The sequence below is a fragment of the Amblyomma mixtum genome, chromosome 3 (genome assembly GCF_055824585.1).
Source record: "Amblyomma mixtum isolate Tamu chromosome 3, ASM5582458v1, whole genome shotgun sequence".
Taxonomy (NCBI): domain Eukaryota; kingdom Metazoa; phylum Arthropoda; class Arachnida; order Ixodida; family Ixodidae; genus Amblyomma; species Amblyomma mixtum.
This window is the reverse complement of record NC_143014.1, coordinates 280750623-280761425: the sequence shown is the minus strand read 5'-3', so window position 1 is coordinate 280761425 and position 10803 is coordinate 280750623.

Genomic DNA, 10803 nt, shown 5'->3' with positions numbered 1-10803 from the left:
TCCAGCACAAGAAAGTTTTTTTTCATGAAGTAAAGGTCAGCAAATGCTGCTAGATGTGTATTTATTTTTTGTATAGACATTATGCCTAGCCTAATTTTTAGTGCTTCCTACTTTCTTTTTGTCCAAGCTATTTGCTTCTACCATGATGTGATGAGCTGTACCTATTTGAGCACAGTGTTAACTGTTTACGTTTTGATATTTGAGTTTGCAACTTTTCAAGTATATGACCTCTGTAGATGCCTCGATGCTTTTGGTGCAGACATGTCCTGTTTTACATCTCAGAACGGAGAGCTCTGTGGTGTGTAATACCGTATTTACTCGCATAATGTTCAGACTTTTTGTTGTAAAAAAATTGACGCAAATGTAGGGGTGCGATCAATACGCAGGATAAATTTTCTAGAAAACATTTTTGAGCCTTGAAGACGCAAACAAGTTGCAGGTCAGAGTACCCTTGTCACACGGGCGCGCTACCCGCAGTTACACAGCTAAACACGGTTATCGCGAACCGAGCTTGGCGACCTCGGTTTGCGTCATTAACTGAGAAGGTAGAGTACGTGTGAAAAGCACATGAGCTGGCCCGCTTCAAAAGCATACTTTCTTCGCACTAAATCATCTTCCAAGCAATGCATGAAAATAGGCAGTGTGTATAGTGCTGCGTGACGGTGCTTTTATGCAGCCTTTGATCCCGTCCGAACACGCAGCAGCAGCGTAAAACAGCAACATCCCGCGGCGCTCAAGCTACCCACTTTACCACCGTTACGCCGAAAAATGACCAGTCCCTGCCACAGCGTTAAATTAGGTGACACGTTCGCAACACTTGCTGCACTGGATTCCGCGCATTTACTGCAAAGGTGCGGCCTGGAGCGCAGCGGACGACGGCGCTCTGATATGTGACTCTCTAGTCATTACTAGGCCTAACTTGTTTCGTATTTAAGCCACAGCGGACAGCACTTTTGAATGCTGTACTAGGTGGTCAACTTATGGTGCTGTCTTGCTGACGACCTTATTGTTTCATATTAAAAGCAATATATACGACCGATTTCAGCGACGCCTTGGCAGCGGAGCTGGTGTGCAAACAGGTCGGGTCAGTCACGCTACAACGACAGCAGCTGCTACGTGGCTGTGAACTTAAAACTAGCTTATATCGCTCTTATTACTCCTACCAACAACTCAGTACAGGTCAGCGACTCTCTAGGAGGTTTCATTTTTGACATTCCCGTATCCCAGGGCTTAATATTTACGAGAACAAGAAAGTTTTGGTTTCCTGACGCTGGTGCCAGAGATCTGCTGTAGAGATGCTTCCTTGGTGCAGGCGGCTTGCGGGCAGCACAGCGATGTATTCGGCTGTGGAGGCAGTGCTGCAACCGGACGGGGCCGTAGGATGGCACTCTCGACACTGCGCCAACTGCGCTGCAAGATATTTGCAAATGTCACTTCGCTCCGGATCATCACGTCACTTTGTTCATTGCATCGCAACCCAGAACAGTGACGAGCCCTGTGACAATGGCGAACTGTGATTCGAGATAACCACAGTTAAGATTGGTATCCACAACGGCATTTAGACTGCCAGTGTGACTGCAAGTCAACCAACAGATGGCTGCCCCTGCATTGCTGACAGAGCAAGGCGGTAATCAGCATGTGCCATCTGTCAGACAGTAGCAAGTACGATCGTCATTGGCTAGACTTGGCACACGACAAATTTGCAGCAGCAAGTTCAGGGTGCGATCATTACGTGGGGAATAAAAAAATTGAATTTTTCCAACAAAATTCAGAGGTGCGATCATTACGCGAGTGCGTTCATTATGCGAGTAAATATGGTATGACAGATCCATGCACATCTACACAGTGTTACTCTGAACCACTTCAAAGGGGTTTGCTTCCCTTCTTCATTTTCCTGCGCACCTTTTTACCAATCTTGGCTCCTTCATTTTTTTTTTCTCTCTCCCTGACTCCTTGCCGCTCTGATTTGGAAAGCATGTCAGTTTAGTGATTTCAAGTAGAAATGAAAACAGTTATTTGTGCACCACTTCTTGGCATTAGTGGTTGGGCTGAGAGAACCACTGCACAAATGCTGACAGCTGCAAAAGCAGGCGCAGGTCAAACTGGCAGTCGTCTCATGTTTGACATAATTGCAGTGCATGAGGTCTAGGTGTGCCAACTGTGAAGGCATGGCACCATGCCTCATGGCGAGCTTCAAAGTTTTTGGAACTGGCAGCCTGTTAGACCACTTGTTGCCTGGTCTCCTTAACTTTCTCTTCGACATCCACAATCAATTGAACTTCGCAGTTATAGTGAGATCAAGCAGTCTGCATGGCTTGACAGGTTTGGATATTGACCATTATGTTTCCAACATTTTTCGCTGTCCTCGTTCCTCTCTTTGACTTGCCAATTGAAAATGGAAAGGACATGTTCATACTGCTGCTGACGAAAGTAGCCAAACTGCATCATTAAAAAAAAATTGAGAAGAGCAGGCTGGACTCAACTGACACAAATTTTCAGTGTGTCATCCTATAGCTATGTACCAGCCAGCATGCTTCTGGGGACTTGCCTGAATACCCCTGACTCATTCAACATGCCTACAATTTATGCTTCATTTATTTCATCCTGTTTTTCTTTGCCTTTGTCTTCTGGTATTGTTCCTGATAAAGTCGGAGGACTTATCCTGACTCATGCGAAAGCTTGTAAGAGGCCTCGACGGATTCTTATCATCAAGAGCTCTTCGTACTATTCTGAGTGCAAGATATTACATGCTGATATGGTGTGTCTGGTGCTGTCAGTTGCTGTGTACCCATACACCTTACACCCCCACTCGCTCCTCCATGTCCTACCCACTTCGTTTCTCTCGTGGTCTTTGTTAAAGCTTATTTCTGAAAAGGAGAATTTGTGGGACGCAGAGGAAGCTGTAAAGAGAGCATTTGTACTTCGAGTTCATGCTATTGTGAAATGTGTGTCCTCTTCACTGTTAATGTGCATACTCTTAAATATTACGCTAAATTTTTCAACGCTAATAATCAATAGCAGACGACAACTGCCTGGAAACAGCATTTGTTCTTGGTGTTGAAGGCCGCTTCGACAGCTGTAGTGCTAGTAATGCACGCTTCACTTGTAATTTAGTTTTTGTATGCATCGCATATTTTCCTTCCTTCGCTTTTCAAGATCAGTGGTAGATCAGCCTGATTTGCCGAAGACCAACTTCCAAACCTTTTTGTGGTTTTGGTGTCAGCTACGTACGATAAAAAAAAAAAGTCACAAAGTCGTTTACAGTGGAGAGCTTGAGTAGTGGGCAGCAAGCAGTTACCTCACTGAAAACTTGCCGTTGCAAGATAGCTGAGTTGCTAAGACTTAAGGCTATTTCGCTCAAAGTTGTGCATTGGGAATGAATTTGCTGTATTGTGTGATCTTCCAGTAATATTGCTAATTCTAATTGATTAAACAGTGTAGTTACAAAAATAATGCATACATATTCCTGGCTTCATTAAGTTTTTCACAACGGTGTTTCGAAAGTTCTTAAAGATACATTTCTGTACACACTTCTTTATTTTCATTTCTTTTTTGCCGCAGAATCTTTTTCGTCATTTTGTTTTCATGCTCCAGGTTTCATACAAAAAACTTGTGTAATGTGTTGTACTGGGCACGCTAGATTCAAAGTACCTCTTCTTTTCACTGCATCACATTGGGCATGCTTGCACCATTACTCTTTATGATGGGGAGAAGGAGGAGAGTGAAGGACTGCGAAATATGTGCAAACATCAATTTTATTGTGAAATTTTTGTTTCCATTTGCAGAGGTTTTAGTGTACAGATAGTTTAATAGTTGTAGTGCACACACATCGTAGTATTTTTCATATGTAGCCAACTGTGTATGTTGTTAAGTTCCCACATCACTCAAATAGAGAGCTGTAGAATGCTTTCTACATGACAGAAAGAAATGTTAAAAGTTCTGAATGCACATTTTTTCTTGTACATTCGGAAAACTGAAGCTTGGTGTTAGGGCTCAGTCATCATCTGCTTCCAGCCGAAGAGACATTTGTTTGAGAGGCTCTGACATCCTTGGGATCTGTGGCCATACTTCCTTCCACCTTTGCTTTTGGAAGCTTTTTTCCTTGTTTGTGCTTTAAAATAATTTCAGCATCCTTGATGCTCAAGAGCAAATTTACTTCTATTTGATGATCATAAATTGCTGTTGATGTGCATGAGTGGGTGCACAAAAATTTTATTGTTTACTCATCTGCAGAATCCAATTATTTACCATGCCTTTCACAATTTCGAGCTCAGATAAGAAGTCTGTGGAATCTTCCAGTGTTGCACAATTTAGTTTTGCTGCATGGTCCACTACTGTGCATCGCATTTGAATGCAAATTTAATTACATTTTCCACCTTTTATTGCGGCTTGGGTTTATTTACTGCCACTCAGTTTCATACAACTTGTTGTGAAGGTTACAATCTATCCAGAAGCAGCATACATATGCAAAACATCATTATGCGATCCTTTATTTTATTATTTAGGTGGTTTGTGTTACCTGCATACTGTGAACAAACATTCACCCCATTTACCTATTATTCTTATTTTATTTGACCTCGATTGCCTTCTTGGATTGTGCTAGTACCGAAGTTTTTTTCTGGCGTTCTCCAAGTGTCATGCACCAGCTGTTATATTTGAACTGCGCTCTTTGTTACTATTCAGTGCGTGTAGCTAATTTTTTAAGGTTTTTGCACCCCAGCACCACTGTTTTGCCTCTCACGCCTCGTTGTTTTGACATGTGTTTCACTTTTTCAAGTCGTCAAGGGTCGTCGACGAAGATGGGCCAAAAGCAGAGAAATAGTGTGACACTCGTTTCTTGTTTGTCTAAGTTTATCGTTGAGTTGTTCTTCATTGTTGTGGTAGAGAGAGAGAGAGCACGCCTGCTTCCCATGAAAAGCTTGAGACGGCGAGACCTTCTACTGTGCCATAGTGTGAACTGCTGAGTTCAAACACACTTATCATTTAACACAGAGAGAAAAAAAAGACACCACAGCCATGTAAAAGTCAGCTGTTGTGGCATCGTGTTATTCTTTTCTTATATCTTCTTTGCTTGTTCATCTGCTCTGTGCATTTTCCAGGGCAAATTCTGTAAAAGTAACACCTTGTTCATTTTTCTCTGACAGTGATCAATTTTTTTTCCACTCTCTCTTTTTTATCTTCTATAAAAAAGAAAAGCTTCTCAGGCTTTATTTTTTTCCCATTATCTAACAGTGTTGCCATATGAGTGCACTTACAGCTGCTACACTTTGCCCGTGAACTAAGGCTTGTGAGCACAGGCTGTATTGCTTTTTTTTTCTTCTGTCATTTGATAGCACGAAGGAAGGACGTACCATATCTACTGTATCAGCTAGCTTTTGCTGCATGTCACTCAAGCCTCAAGAAAGCTGCACAGTTCTTGGACAGAGCAGGCAGTGCAGCTTTCTTTCTTCTATTTCCTTACTTTCAAGGCACACTTTGTTGACTGTTTGGTGTCTGTGGTCGTTGCCACCACCTTGAGTTGTCTGTTTCGTGCCTGGTGATAGACGTGACTGTCAGCAGCTGCCACTGTCTGGAGTCTTGAGTCAATTGTGTAAATGCCCCATCACCCTTCCTTTTTTCTGCCCAAGCTGTTCTATTCCATAATGTTTGCTATTGTGAGTGTCATCCAGGTGGATATGCATGCTGCTGTACCCATCGTGGGTGGGCACGGCAAAGGGAAATGTTCTGCGGTGAAGACATGTTCTGCTACATCGATCAACATGCTGTGATTCTGAACGTGTTTGGGCTGCAATCCAGTGGTCAAAACACAATCTGGCTTTTCACCTTAACCTTCTGGCATGGCTATTTGTAAGACAGTACAGACAACACATCGCCAGAATTATTTTGAACTTATGCTAGGGTGTTTGGCAGAACGAGCGACAGGCAGTTGCCATTGTATGTGTACAGAGAATGTAGCACTGTCAAATTCTGACACTTGTAAACTCATCGAACTGTTTTCCGATTTGTCTGCAATGGTATAGGTGTGCATGCATTGCTGTTTGTGAAAAAGACAGGTTCTCATCCTTATGCAATGGATGTCTTCACCCCTGTCTTTATTTGTCTAGGGCCGTGTGACTGGTGTTGTAAAGGCGTATTGCATATGAGCTCTCGTGAGACAATGCTTGGATCAATGCTGCAGAACATGCTTGCGCTAAAGAGGTGCCATGAAAAGTCGACGCCTCGATCAGCAGCATATACTGTTGAGGGCTTTCTAACGAACTTGTGCCACTAAAAGCCTTCTTATTTGGAAAAATCTTTGTAGTTTTGTTGTTCGTGGCAGCTTATAAGTGAATGTACCTATGGTGAAGACAAAACACAACATTGCGTGTTGTGTAGTCGTCACTTTTTTTTTCCCCTGTGTTTGTACTTACTATACGCTCGAGAGTCAAAACTGACTCTCGCAAAGGTGAAGAGTGAAGTGCTCTTTTAATTGTTTTTTTTTACAAGGAAAACTATTTTGAATATGCTATGATGTGAACCGCAGTGGGGCATGGTTCCCCCTTTTCAGCATATGAGGTGACTGACACACTGGTTCTGAATCGAAAAAGAAAACAAGGAAAAAAATGCCATGCAAGTTTCTTTTCTTTTGACAATGAGTGTCTTTTGTCCTGTACAGCGTGTCATTCATGATGTGTATGTATATATATATATATATACATATAGTATAATAATGCAAATTGTAGTCTTGTGTCGGAAAAATCTTTATGAACTGACAAATATTCTGTACCAGCTGATCGCTTTGATTGCAATAAATATCACATGGTTGTCCCAGCTTCTGTCTCGTCATGTTGCCCTCTGCTACCACCAGTCTGCTGGGCCGTCACTCAAGCTGAATGCTTCACTCATAAAATGCTCACATAGACCACATCCAGCATGCTGGAAGGAGCAAATTTAATGACACTGAAATAAACCTTGATTGAAAGATTCAAAATATGTTCATTCAGAGAGCCATCATATTAAGAATGCCTTTAACATCTATGTTTGCAGACAAGCATCCATCATGTCCATGGTTTTCTAGCTAAGCACAAATATCTACCAGGCCCAGGTGAGCTCGAAAAGGAAGATTGCAAGGATGGAATACATGTGGCTCTGTGGGAGTTCCTGTAAGAAGAAAAAATGCAGTAACTGAGAAGTTTGACCATTCTCATGTTTAGCGGTGTGAGAAGGAGGGGGCTATGGGCCAAAGAAAGGAGCATGCATTCCTGTTGTAGTCTTGTCCAGTATTCGCATCCTCGACCACAGTTTTTTTCCCTTGATTTGTAGGAGAAATTTTTATTTGTGACATGACAAGAATTCTTACACTTATATTTGTGCGCTTCAGAATGTATGTGGCAGCAGATGCTTGGCAAAGATTTTCATGTTTGTAAATATCTCTCAAAAGATGTAATCGAGAATTAGAAATTTTGTCACTTAAGGCAATGGGAAAGAAGAGTAGTTATATTTATAAACTACAACATGCCATGAGTAAAAGCAAGGTTTTCTGCTGCTCATGAAAATAACTTCGCAGTGCAGAGAACCAGCTATAAAATGAACAAAAATTTGTGAACTCGAACCAGCCCTTAGGAAGACAAACAAGATAACTTCCCCCCCTTCACAATTACCCACTTCACTATGCACGTAACCGTCTTAAGACTATTCTTTTGCACAAACAGACTGCTGTCACAACTGTAAAGCACTTTTTTCGCCACTCCTGTACACCTCCATGCCCCCCAGCCACCATGGTGGCTTATTGGCTATGGTGCTTGGCTGCTGACCCGAAAGACTCGGGTTCGATCCCAGCCATGGCGGTGATATTTCAGTGGAGGAGAAATGCTAGAGGCTCATGTACTAGGCAATGTCAGTACACGTTAAAGAACACAAAGAGGTTGAAATTATTCGAAGCCCTAGAATTTGGCATCGCTTGTAGCCCAAGTCGCTTTGAAATGTTAAGTACTGTAAAAGCAAAACCAAACCCATGCCCCCTCAACCATGTCTTGCACCCTGTCGCACGTCTCGACGCACCAACCACAAGGCTGTGGAAATTTTCCATGCACTCTGACTGCTGGGCAATCGACACCGAGCCAACCCCTTGCCTACCTCTGTCAACCAATCCTGAATTGGTGTGACAATGCACACGGCTTTTCCTCCGAGCATCCACTCTAACGCTGTCACATTAAAATTATTTTAGTGAAGCAAGCTGTTTCTTTGGTTGCTTAGGCACAGACAAAGGCTGTTTTTTGTTTACAATGAATAATTTATGCAAGTTTCACCACCTTGAGCACCAACAACCCTGAAATCAAGTGAGACAATTTGTCACAGCCACTCCCAGTATATGTACAAAATATGAAGAAGAAAAGGCGACAGTGTTGCACGTTTAGTCCCATCAAACTAGCAAGGCCATGTGCATTCTAATGCAATGATAAGCAGTCTTCAAGAACATGATGCGAACCTTTTTGAACTCTGCGGACAAGCAACTCCATCTGTGATAGTTTCGTGTAATGCTACTCTGTGACAACATCCTGTTTGAAAAACATGCTACAGCTAGATCACCAACACCACTTGAAGATTACCTTCAAAAGGCAGCACTGACTGCAAGCAGTGAGCAGAGTAGAAGCTCTATGAATTTGGCAGTGGCGTACTAGTGACGCAGTATCTGCTTTTTATGTGAGAGGCGGTGAGTTCGAAGATGCATGCTTTCAAGAATGCACTTGTTATACCGTTTGGTCGCAAGCATGCCCCTCGCCAGTGCGCTCCTGAAAAGCAAAATTCTTGAGAACGCCTCTGCCTGGAAAGCAATTACAGAACATGTTCAGACTGAACAGCTAAGTACGAAGGGCATGTGTGTATTTCGGGCATGATGAACATTTACGAAGTCTCGTAAAACTGGAAATGTGCTTTGTGCATGCACCCACATTTCAGCAGTATAGGGAGTGGAGTAATGCATATGCACCACAGTGCACTGCAGTGAAAGGAGAAAAGTACACACTAGGAACACTATGACCAGTGCTCATCTTGCTGGTACGGTTCGTACTGACACCATCACCATCATTTGTCAATTATGCATTTTCTGATGCTCTTGCAATGAACATGTATAGCTACCACCCATGAAAAGCAAGTGAATTCCAAACATTCCATACGCTCGCAAATGCTGTAGCAATGTCTCCAGGGAAGAGTGAGGCAGACTTCGTGCAAAATTCATTCACACTAGAGCAGTGTGGGAATTTGGAATTTCGACACACATTAATCAGTGCACTTAAACGAATGCATAACCTGAGCAAGCATGAAGGGTGTCAAGAATTATTTGCAATTCACTAAGTTTGAGCTTCTGAAATGCAGTAAAAAAGACTGCAGTAAGTTTTGGCTATCCTCTGCAGCTCTTCACCAACAGATAAATATCAAACACATTAAAAGGCAGCTGTACAACATTTTTCTCACAGGATATGCCTGTGGCGTTCAAGTATGAATTATAAACATATTGTTAAGGGGAAATACTATTTACATTTATTTACAAGCGGTAGGGGTCTAGAACGAATAGTTCCCAGCAGGGAGCACCAACAAGAACTGGGAAACCAATCAACCTCTTCTACTTCGTTGGTCCCTTTCACACGGGAGGCCACTTCATCTTCCACTCCAATTCGTCGCAACAATATATTAAAACAAAATCAAGAGAGAAAACTTTTTTGCCATGGCATTAAACAATATGGTAACCTAGCATGCCACCACAAAGAGGAATGCCTTTCTACAAAGACCTCTGTCCATTCCTCGAACAGACGGGCTTCTGTTCTCTTCCAGGTAGTGACGCTCAGTGACCGAACGCTCCGCGTGTGCTATCTTGGATGATGATCAGCTGGACGCCCCGCTTGAGCTGTACTGTGCATTGTGTCATGCACATATGCTTGCATGCTACTTTAGCAAGATCATCATATGAATTATGGTAATATGTAAATAGATTTATTGCCCAGTGTACCTCTCCCCCTATCCTTTTTAACTGTCCCCTCACCCCTTTCATTTCACTTCTACACACTGCCTGGTATCCTTTATTTCCGCTGCCCCAGCTCAGGTGCTTCCCGTAGCGATGGCAGATTCCGGGGCTATCAAAAATCTTTTCATTCCCTTTACTATGTTTGTTTATTAAACCACTTACTACTACTACAAAGATCTACAAAATCATGCCAACACTGCACAAATCACAACACATTCCCTTTTGCCAGTTTTTAATTTTTCGTTAACTGTCATACCTATGCTGTCACTGCTTATAGTTAGCTCTTCTCACAGGTCTCTCCATTCCCTTCCTCTGCGGGCATGATTCCATCTGCACTAGCGGAAATTGTCGGGATCGTCGCTACTCTCGTCATCACTTCGGCTGTCGCGACCACGTTTATTCGGAGTTGACCAAGGTGGAAGGATATCTTCCACATAAATGACCATTGTCCTTTCAGTGCCGATTTCTTTTAGTCATCTCAGCACTTGAAAATGGCACTTCATAAATTGCTATGTTGTTTGTATTTTTATGGTTGCCAGATTAATCTACCATCTCATACAGGTGTGTTCCCACATCAATAAATTCTATTTGAAAATGTTCTACCACACTTATTGGTGCCATAACCTGGCTAAACGGTAATTTGGGTATAGAGTTGTCGGTTGGCGCAAAGAAAATATGGCTGATAAAATTCAGTAGACTGATCCTTTAACACATGAAAGGCACACTAAACAACATAAGAGATTCACATTACAATCGTTACAGTAAATAAAAAAATAGAAACAACACTTTGACATTACATATTA